Source organism: Leucoraja erinacea, unplaced genomic scaffold, assembly GCF_028641065.1.
Source record: "Leucoraja erinacea ecotype New England unplaced genomic scaffold, Leri_hhj_1 Leri_80S, whole genome shotgun sequence".
Lineage (NCBI taxonomy): Eukaryota > Metazoa > Chordata > Chondrichthyes > Rajiformes > Rajidae > Leucoraja > Leucoraja erinaceus.
In genome coordinates, this window is record NW_026576740.1 from 37,501 (window position 1) to 47,842 (window position 10,342).

Genomic DNA, 10,342 nt, shown 5'->3' on the forward strand with positions numbered 1-10,342 from the left:
GGCCTCTCGGCCCAGCGAATCTGCACCAACCAGCGATCCCCGTACTCTATCCTATTCACCAGGGACAATTTACAATTTTACCAAAGCCAGTTAACCTACAAACCTGTACATCTTTTTTTTTTTTTTTTTAAATCAAAAAATTTATTCAATTATTAAAAAATAATATTTACACTACAATAAAACAAGCCAGAACCCACCACCATAAATACAATACAACCATGTATCCATAATAAACTATTATACAACTATGATACAATCCTTATTGAGGATACATTCAACACCCTGCGGAGCCCAGCGGTCCCGGAACTCCCTCAGGGTGCCCACAGACAGGGCGTATTCCCTTTCTAATCCCACCCGGGCACGGACGTAACCCCGGAAAACCTGTACATCTTTGGAGTGTGAGCGGAAACCGGAGCACCCGGAGGAAACACACGTGGTCACAGGGAGAACGGACAAACTCCGTACAGACAGCATCCGTAGTCAGGATTGAACCTGGGCCTTTGTGCCCAATTCCTGGCGGCCATCTCTTTCACATCTGTAGCATCTGTTCCCAGAACATTGAGCTGACAGTCCTGCCCCTCTCACAACTAGGTTTCTGCTTTGGCGCTAATATCCCAGGCTAAAGTGCTGATCAATGGTCTGAGTTCCTGCTGCCACTTGCTTAATACTGGAATGCTACGTAGAAACATAGACAATAGGTGTAGGAGTAGGCCATTCGGCCCTTCGATCCAGCACTGCCATTCAATATGATCATGGCTGATCATCCAAAATCAGTACCCTGTTCCTGCTTTCTCCCCATATCTTTATTCCATTAGCTCTAAGAGCTAAATCTAACTCTCTCTTGCTGCCGACTACTGCTGGGCCCGACTTACACAGTGAAGGACAGGGCCCTGGGGATTCTGCTGAACCCAGAGGTCTGGGAAGTACAGGCGCAGATAGACACAAAATGCTGGAGTAACTCAGCGGGACAGGCAGCATCTCTGGAGAGAAGGAATGGGTGACGTCTGGAGAAGAGTCTCGACCCGAAACGTCACCCATTCCTTCTCTGAAGTGGGGACTCAGGTGGACAACATGTTGAAGAAGCAGCTTGATTTCATTGGAAAGACATTAAGCACAAAAATTGGGACATTAAAATACAGCTGTGTCATTGGTGAGATGACATTTACAAAACTGTGTACAGTTCTGGTCCCCCACCTACAGGAAAGATGTCATTAAGCTGGAAAGGATGAGGAAGAGATTCACCAGCTTGTTACCTGGGCTTGTTAGCTTGGGTTGTAAGGACAGGTTACATAGGCTGGGACGTTTGGAGAATAGGATCATGAGGGGCATGGATAAAGGGAACATTAAGACCATTGACCAGGGTAGAGGATACAATAACTAGAGGACACAGGTTGAAGGAGAGAGGGGAGAGATTTAAGACCTCAGGAGCAACTCTGAGGGAATTCTGTACCTAGAATGAGCTGCCAGAGGAAGTTATAAAAGCAAATATAATTACGGCTTTTAAGGACATTCAGACAGATATCTGGATAGCAAAGGTTTAGAGAGATATTGGATTGTGTCATATTGACAGCTTAGACACAACATGCTGCAGTAACTCAGCGGGACAGGCAGCATCTCTGGAGAGAAGGAATGGGTGACGTTTCGGGTCTGAAGAAGGGTCTCGACCCAAAACGCCACCCATTCCTTCTCTCCAGAGAAGCTGCCTGTCACCCTGTATTACTCCAGCATTTTGTGTCTATCCTCTCTCCAGAGATGCTCCCTGTTCAGCTGAGTTACTCCAGCATTTAGTGTCTATCTTCGGTTTAAACCAGCATCTGCAGTTCCTTCCTACATATTGACATCACTGTTGGCGTGAGGTGTCTCTGGGTGCATGTTTTTGTGCTGGATGACTCTGTGAGATGTACAGTGATGGAGAGAGGGGGAGGGTGGAGAGGACACAGAGTGTGTACTGCCAGCTGTCTGCCTCTGATCCTCCACCATCTGACACCAGGCTTCAGGACTAAACACAGGCTGTTCACTCTGTGTAGAAACGTGATCCGTGAGCCAGTCCCTGGGGAACCAGCTTCAGAAACATCCATTTATTACAGATATTTGCCGTCTCCCTTCAACCCCCTCCGTCTCTTTCAATATTCTGCTCCTCACGTCCAATCCACCCGAGCAAGTTGTAACAGAGAACATCATCGCCTGTTTCCTGGGAATCCATTCACACTCTGTCAACGATCTGTAGGTTTTGTTTAAATGTCCTCTCGTGTTCATCCCTCTCACCGACACAGGGTCATTAGATCAGAGCCATCTGCGATCACTCACATATTCATTCACTTTAGCTCTAGGGACAGTTCTATCATTTTTTATATCTGTCGAGCTTTGGCCCAACAGGCTTCAGCAGAGAGGGTGATGCAGGATAAGGCACTGTCTGCATTTGTCCTTTTTCCGTAACTATTCTGTTGTTTAACGCAGTAAATATGGCAGTTAGGTCATTGGTCCGCATCTCCTACAGGATGTGGGTGGTCAAGGAAACTTCCAGCATCCCTGAGGGCTACACCTTTGTGAAGTGCGTCCAGCTGCAGCTCCTCATAGACCCGATAATGAACTGGAGTAGCAGCTGGATGACTTCAGGATCATCCAGGTTATAGACAATAGACAATAGGTGCAGGAATAGGCCATTCGGCCCCTCAAGCCGGCACTGCCATTCAATGTGATCATGGCTGATCCACAATCAGTACTCCGCTCCTGCCTTCTCCCCAGATCCCCTGATTCTGTTATCTTCAAAAGCCCTATTTAGCCCTCTCTTGAAAGTTTCCAGAGAACTGAGGCAGAGAATTCCACAGACTCACAACCCTCTGGGAGAAAAGGTGTTTCCTCATCTCCGTTCTAAATGGCTTACTCTTTATTCTTAAACTGTGGCCCCTGGTTCTGGACTCCCCCAACATTAGCGTGGCCAAGCCTTTAATAATCTTATATGTTTCAATAAGATACCCTCTCATCCTTCTAAATTCCAGAGAATACAAGTCCAGCCGCTCCATTCTCTCAGCATATGACAGTCCCGCCATCCCGGGAATTAACCTTGTGAACCTACGCTGCACTCCCTCAATAGCAAGAATGTCCGTCCTCAAATTAGGGGACCAAAACTGCACGCAATACTCCTAGTGTGATCTCATTAAGGCCCTGTACAACTGCAGAAGGACCTCTTTGCTCCTATACTCAACCTCTTTGCTCGTATACTTAGAGACAGGAGTTACAGTGAGCTGCTCATGCCTAAGGTACGGGCAGAATGTAGATGTGTGACCACTAGGAGAAGGAGCAGGCAGAGGGTACTGGGGTTCCCTATGGCCATTCCCCTCCACAACAGGGATGGCCCTCTGGGTACTGTTGGGGGAAGGGGGGGTGTCCAGTCAGGGAGGGCAGCAGCCGCTAGGTCTGAGGCACTGAGCCCGGCATTGAGACCAACGGGGTGGGTGAAGACTTGCACAGTGACAGTGGTGGAGACTATTTAGTCAGGGGTACACAGGAGATTCTGTGGCAATAAACAGGACTCCAGGACAATGTAGATAAACACAATAAGCTGGAGTAACTGAGTGGGACAGGCAGCATCACTGGATAGAAGGAATGCCTGATGTTTCATGTCGAGACCCTTCTTCATATAACCATATAACAATTACAACACGGAAACAGGCCATCTCGGCCCTTCTAGTCCGTGCCGAACACTTATTCTCCCCTAGTCCCATCCACCTGTACTCAGTCCATAACCCTCCATTCCTTTCCCGTCCATATACCTATGCAATTTATTTTTTAATGATAAAATCGAACCTGCTTCTCCTTCTTGAGGCTCCTTCTGCATTCCTTGCCCACCTGGTGTCAGGGTCCAGGATGTCTTGCAGCGGCTGGGCTACATTCCCAAGGGGAAGGGGGAGCAGCCAATAGTCTTTGTCAAGTCGGAACAAATGACACAGGTGGGGAACATAGAAATATAGAAAATAGGTGCAGGAGTAGGCCATTCGGCCCTTCAAGCCTGCACCGCCATTCAATATGATCATGGCTGGTCATCCAACTCAGTATCCTGTTCCTGCCTTCTCTCCATACCCCCTGATCCCTTTAGCCACAAGGGCCACATCTAACTCCCTCTTAAATATAGCCAATGAACTGGCCTCAACTACCTTCTGTGGCAGAGAATTCCACAGGTTCACCACTCTCTGTGTGAAAAGTGTTTTTCTCATCTTGGTCCTAAAAGATTTTCCCCTTATCCTTAAACTGTGACCCCTTGTTCTGGACTTCCCCAACATCGGGAACAATCTTCTTGCATCTAACCTGTCCAACCCGTTAAGAATTTTGTAAGTTTCTATAAGATCCCCCCTCAATCTTCTAAATTCTAGCGAGTACAAGCCAAGTCTATCCAGTCTTTCTTCATATGAAAGTCCTGACATCCCAGGAATCAGTCTGGTGAACCTTCTCTGTACTCCCTCTATGGCAAGAATGTCTTTCCTCAGATTAGGAGACCAAAACTGTACGCAATACTCTAGGTGTGGTCTCACCAAGCCCCTGTACAACTGCAGTAGAACCTCCCTGCTCCTATACTCAAATCCTTTTGCTATGAATGCTAACATACCATTGGCTTTCTTCATTGCCTGGTGCACCTGCATGCCTACTTTCAATGACTGGTGTACCATGACACCCAGGTCTCGTTGCATCTCCCCTTTTCCTAATCGGCCACCAAGTGGGAAAAGGGATGAGGCCTTGCGGAGTGAATATAGGGAGTTGGGCAGAAGATTAAACAGCAGGTCCCCCAAGGTAGTGGTCTCTGGATTACTCCCGGTGCCATGGGCTAGTGAGGGGGACCAGGCAGATAGGATAGATGAATGTGTGGCTGAGGGCTGGAATTGAGATTTGTTGGACCATTGGGATATCTGGAAGAGATTGCATGTGAACTGGAGGGGCATCAACATCCATGCAGGCAGGTTTGTGGGCGCTCCCTGCGAGTATGAAAACTAGTTTTAGTTTAGTAGTTTGGTTTAGGGATGCAGTGTGGAAACAGGCCCTTTGGTCCACCAAGTCCACACCGACCATCAATCACTTGTACACTAACTCTGTGTTAGCCCAGTCCCACATCCTACACACAAGGAACAATTCACAGAAGCCAATGCAATTCAATGATACAATGTAATGATTCAATGATCCTTTATAGTCACATATACCTAGCTACAGTAAAATGCTTTATTCTGCAAATAACCCAGTAAAATCATGTGGCAGACCGAAGAACGGCCTTGACCCGAAAACTCACCCATTCCTTCTCTCCAGTGATGTTGCTTGTCCCACTGAGTTACTCCAACATTTTGTGTTTATCTTCGGTGTAAACCAGCATCTGCAGTTTCTTGCTTCACAAATCATGTCCGATTCAGATTCCGATTCCGATTCCGATTCAATCTTTATTGTCATTGTGCAGTGTACAGTACAGAGACAATGAAATGCAGTTAGCATCTCACCCAGAAGAGCGAACATAGAATAATGAGCAGTAAAATATATATATGTACATACAGTAGCAGTAGTGCAATTTTTCTGGGGAAGGAGAGTGTAGTGCCTACCGGGGGGGGGGGGGGGATGGGTCTGTGGTTGGGGTGAGAGCAGTCCTTGGCGATGCTGAGCGCCCTCCGCAGACAACACTTGCTTTGGACAGACTCAATGGAGGGGAGTGAGGAACCGGTGATGCGTTGGGCAATTTTCACCACCCTCTGCAATGCCTTCCGGTCGGAGACAGAGCAGTTGCCATACCATACTGTGATGCAGTTGGTAAGGATGCTCTCGATGGTGCAGCGGTAGATGTTCACCAGGATCTGAGGAGACAGATGGACCTTCTTCAGTCTCCTCAGGAAGAAGAGACGCTGGTGAGCCTTCTTGATCAGAGTTGAGGTATTGTGGGTCCAAGAGAGGTCATCAGAGATGTTGACCCCAAGAAACTTGAAGCTGGAAACACGTTCCACCTCCGTCCCGTTAATGTGGATGGGGGTGTGCGTGCCGCCCCTAGGCCTTCTGAAGTCCACAATGAGCTCCATGGTCTTCTTGGAGTTAAGGGCCAGGTTGTTGTCAGCGCACCATGCTGCTAGGACCTCCTCCCTATAGGCCGGCTCATCGCAGACCACACCTAGGTAGTACACCAGTGTCACTATGTTTTGGCGCCGACAACGTTACAAAAGTTCACCGAACAGTCATGTATAACTTGCTCCCACCTCCCCCCCCCCCCCACACACACCCTTGGGTCTCCCTTCATTCTCAGCACCCCCCACAGGAGGGAGAAGGATGGCAAATAAGGGAACCTTGCATGACTAAAGAGCTTGTAAATTTGGTCCAAAAGGGAAAGGAAGCACATGCATTGTTTTAAGCAGATAGAATCAGACAGGGCCTTTGAAGATTCTTGATTAGTACGGGTGTCAGAGGTTATGGGGAGAAGGCAGGAGAATGGGGTTGGGAGGGAGAGATAGATCAGCCATGGTTGAATAGCGGAGTAGACTTGATGGTCGAATGGCCTAATTCTACTCCGATCACTTATGACCTTAATGTAAAGAAACGATGAAAAACTTCAAATGAGAGGTTAGAAATGGCATTTATAAGACCTTTAGATAGGCATGTGGATATGCAGGGAATGGAGTGATATGGGTGATGTGCAGGTAGATGAGTGTTGGTCTTGGCATCATGTTTGGCACAGACATTGTGGGCCAAAGGGCCCATTTTTGCACTGTATGTTACGTGTTTTATGGTGTACAAGGGCCAAAAGGGGCCACAACATGGCTGGTGATTCTGATTAAGGAAAATCCCAAAGCTTTTTATATCTATACTAGACTAGATGGGACCCATGTTCACACGGGAGGGCTGGTCCCCCAACGCAATATTGAGCCGAATGGATTATTGGGCTGGCAGATCAGTCACTCAGGGTTGGTGGGCTGGCAGCTCAGTCTCGCAGGGTTGGTGGGCTGGCAGCTCAGAAACTGCCAGAAAGTCTGCCTAAAACAGGTGAGAGAGAAGGGGGAGAGGGTGGAGAATCAATTTTAGACATTTTTCATCTTTTTCTGCAGATCACAGCAATGAAGGAGGAAAGTCCATCCTGGCCTGGATCTCACAGGGAGCCAATGAAGGGAGGGAGAAAAATACTGAGGTGATGTTTAATACTTGCAGGGGGATTACTTACTAATGGGCCAAAGGGACTCCTCCTGGACTATACAGGCCAGAAGGGACTCTTTAAAAAAACAAAAGTGAAATCTCAGTGAAATGCATTTTTTCTGGACTTTTCCTGGCCTGGCACGGGCCTTTTGGGCCAAAATGCTCCTCCTAGGCTAATACAGGTATTTAGGGCAAAAGGGACTGGTTTCTGGGCTAATAGGGGCCTGTTGGGTCTCTGTCACACGGGAGGCCTGGTCCCCCAATGCAATGAGATCCCCAATGCAATATTCCACCACCCACCCGTTCCCCCGACGCAACCTGACCCCCCAACGCAATATTGCACCACTCACGCATAGCCCCCAACTGCTCGCGCACGGCTCATTTCCCCTCATCCCCCAGCACTCTGTCCCCCTCCTCTTCACCCCCCTCTTCTTTCCCCTCTCCTCCCTCCCTCCCCCAATCCCTTCCTCACCTCTCCTTTCCCTACCCTCAGTCATCCCTCCCTCCCTCCATAACTCCTCTCCTTTTCCCTACCCCCCTCCTATCCCTTTATTCCCCACTCCTCACCTCCCCCTATCCCCCCCACTATCCCTCCTGACCTCTCCCATTTCCCCCCTCCTCTCCCTCTAACCCCCCTCCTCCCCCACTCTCCTCACCTCCCCCCCACTTTCCCCCTCTCCCTCCCTCCCCTTCCTCTCCCTCACCCCCCCACTCTCCCTCCTCACCTCCACAGGATCTTTCCCCTCTCCTTTCCCCTACCCTCAGTTACTCCCTCCCTCCCTCCCTCCCTAAAAGGCAGCATCTGCAGTTCCTTCCTCCACAGGTCATTCATTGTTAGCTGTGGTTTAGATCCTGTTGACTTGACGACTGGACCAGTTTGCATAGTGTGTGTGTGTGTGAGTTACTCATACTCCACGCAAACTGCTCGGCCACCCTCTCCCTCCCTCTGCCCACTCCGGCTCGGCCCATCCCCGTCCCTGCTGCCACTCGGCCCGTCCCCAACCTGCCCACCCACCTGCCTGCCTACCTGCCTACCTGCCTGCTCGCTGCCGCTGCCGGGCCGTGGGGGGGAGGGGGGTGGATGGAGTCAGTGTTCATCACGGTGGGCATCACGAGTTTCAATGAGCTGGTAAAGATCTCCGAGAAGGTATATAGATAGATAGATAGATAGATAGATAGATAGATAGATAGATAGATAGATAGATGGATAGATAGATAGATAGATAGATAGATAGATAGATAGATAGATAGATAGATAGATAGATAGATAGATAGATAGATAGATAGATAGATATCCTTTATGTAATTGGAAATGAACAAGATAATGAATGGGTGTTTTGGATGTGACAATTGCCAGCTCTCACTTGACCAGGTGCTGCAGACGTTCGTGGGAATCGGCAAAGTAATATTAGACGTATCACCCCCAGTCTGCCAATGTGACGAATTGTCGATGGTGAATGTCAACATGAATTGTGAGATAACGAAGCTTGTTTACATTTGTGAGAAGTTACAGTAGGTGACCCAGCTCCCCCACCGCTAGTAGCGTAGGTACGTTGCAGTAAATGGGAGGCTTTTCATTAGCTTGGAATAGGGATGGTGACGTGGGGCGCTTGAAAGATGAGATAGAATTATGTCAAGATTCCCTTGTATTGTGTTTGAATTGTATTAATCATCTGTTGTTGAATAAGATTAGCATAAGCGAACAGTATGTTATGACTAATGAAACAATTGGTACTGTGTAGTTGATAGAATATTTTCTTAGAATAGTATCTAACAAAAGTAAACAAAAGGTGTTTTCTGTACAGCATAACTGTCAGCTAATTGTGCTGTGAAGTCAGAGACCTGGTGAGCAGTTTACTGCCGCCATCTCTCCATGATATCATGAAATCAAGTCTCTTGAAGCAAACCTGCAGTCTATAACTTTTCATTTTTTCCTTGAATTTCCCTCTAAATTATTTTATTCGACAGATATGTTGGACAGATAGATTAATAGATGGATGGACGGATAAACTGGTAGACGGATAGATGGATAGATGGATAGATTGATAGATGGATAGATGGATAGATGGATAGATGGATAGATGGATAGACTGATAGACGGATAGACGGATAGATGGATAGACTGATAGACGGATAGACGGATAGATGAATAGATAGATAGACTGATAGACGGATAGATGGATAGACTGATTGACGGATAGATGGATAGATGGATAGACGGATAGATGGATAGATGGATAGATGGATAGACGGATAGACAGGTACACAGAGGATAGATAGATAGACTGATAGACGGATAGACGGATAGATGGATAGACTGATAGACGGATAGACGGATAAACTGATAGACGGATAGACAGATAGATGGATAGATAGATAGACGGATAGACAGGTAGACAGGGGATAGATAGATAGAGGATAGATAGAAGATAGATAGATAGATAGATAGATAGATAGATAGATAGATAGATAGATAGATAGATAGATAGATAGATAGATAGATAGATAGATAGATAGATAGATAGATAATGGATAGATAGATAGATAGATAGATTTTAGATGGATAGATAGATAGATTAACACTGTTGAGCTTCTGCTGTTGGAATAACTTAAGTCACGCGTAGTGATTGAGGTCCAAAGACTTTATTAGCGTTACAGCATAGGTAACTTCATCTTAGCACATAACTCAAAAGTGAGGGAGAAAGGGCAGAGAAGCTTTCTGTTAAACGAGTGGGCGTTGCTACAAAGTATGACTCACAACACTGATCTACATCCTCCCTCTTAAAGAATTAAATGTCAGTACAAAACCATTGACTAAATAAGGCATGCATAGCAATTGATAATAAACTGGAGGAAAGTCAAACATAGCCCTGGTAGTTCACGACCGGCTTGCAAAGACGACCAGCATGTGTGCGATGAAGACTATCTCCATTATTCCCCACTGGAGACAGAGCCTGGCTTCACAGGTGAGGGAGATTGAACCAGCATTCCCGGTGATGAAACGGGAGACCATGGTGCAGGCGGAGGGGGCGTCTCCACTGGCAACGCAGCCATTGCAGAAGTGGGTTGTTGCACTGGTGTAGGCAGATCAATGCCGCTGGACACGGACGGAAGTACACTTGTACGGTCTGGATAATACAGAGGTGGAACTGGCTCATTCACAGGCAGGATATGTTGTCTGTTTTGCTTGTAGGTG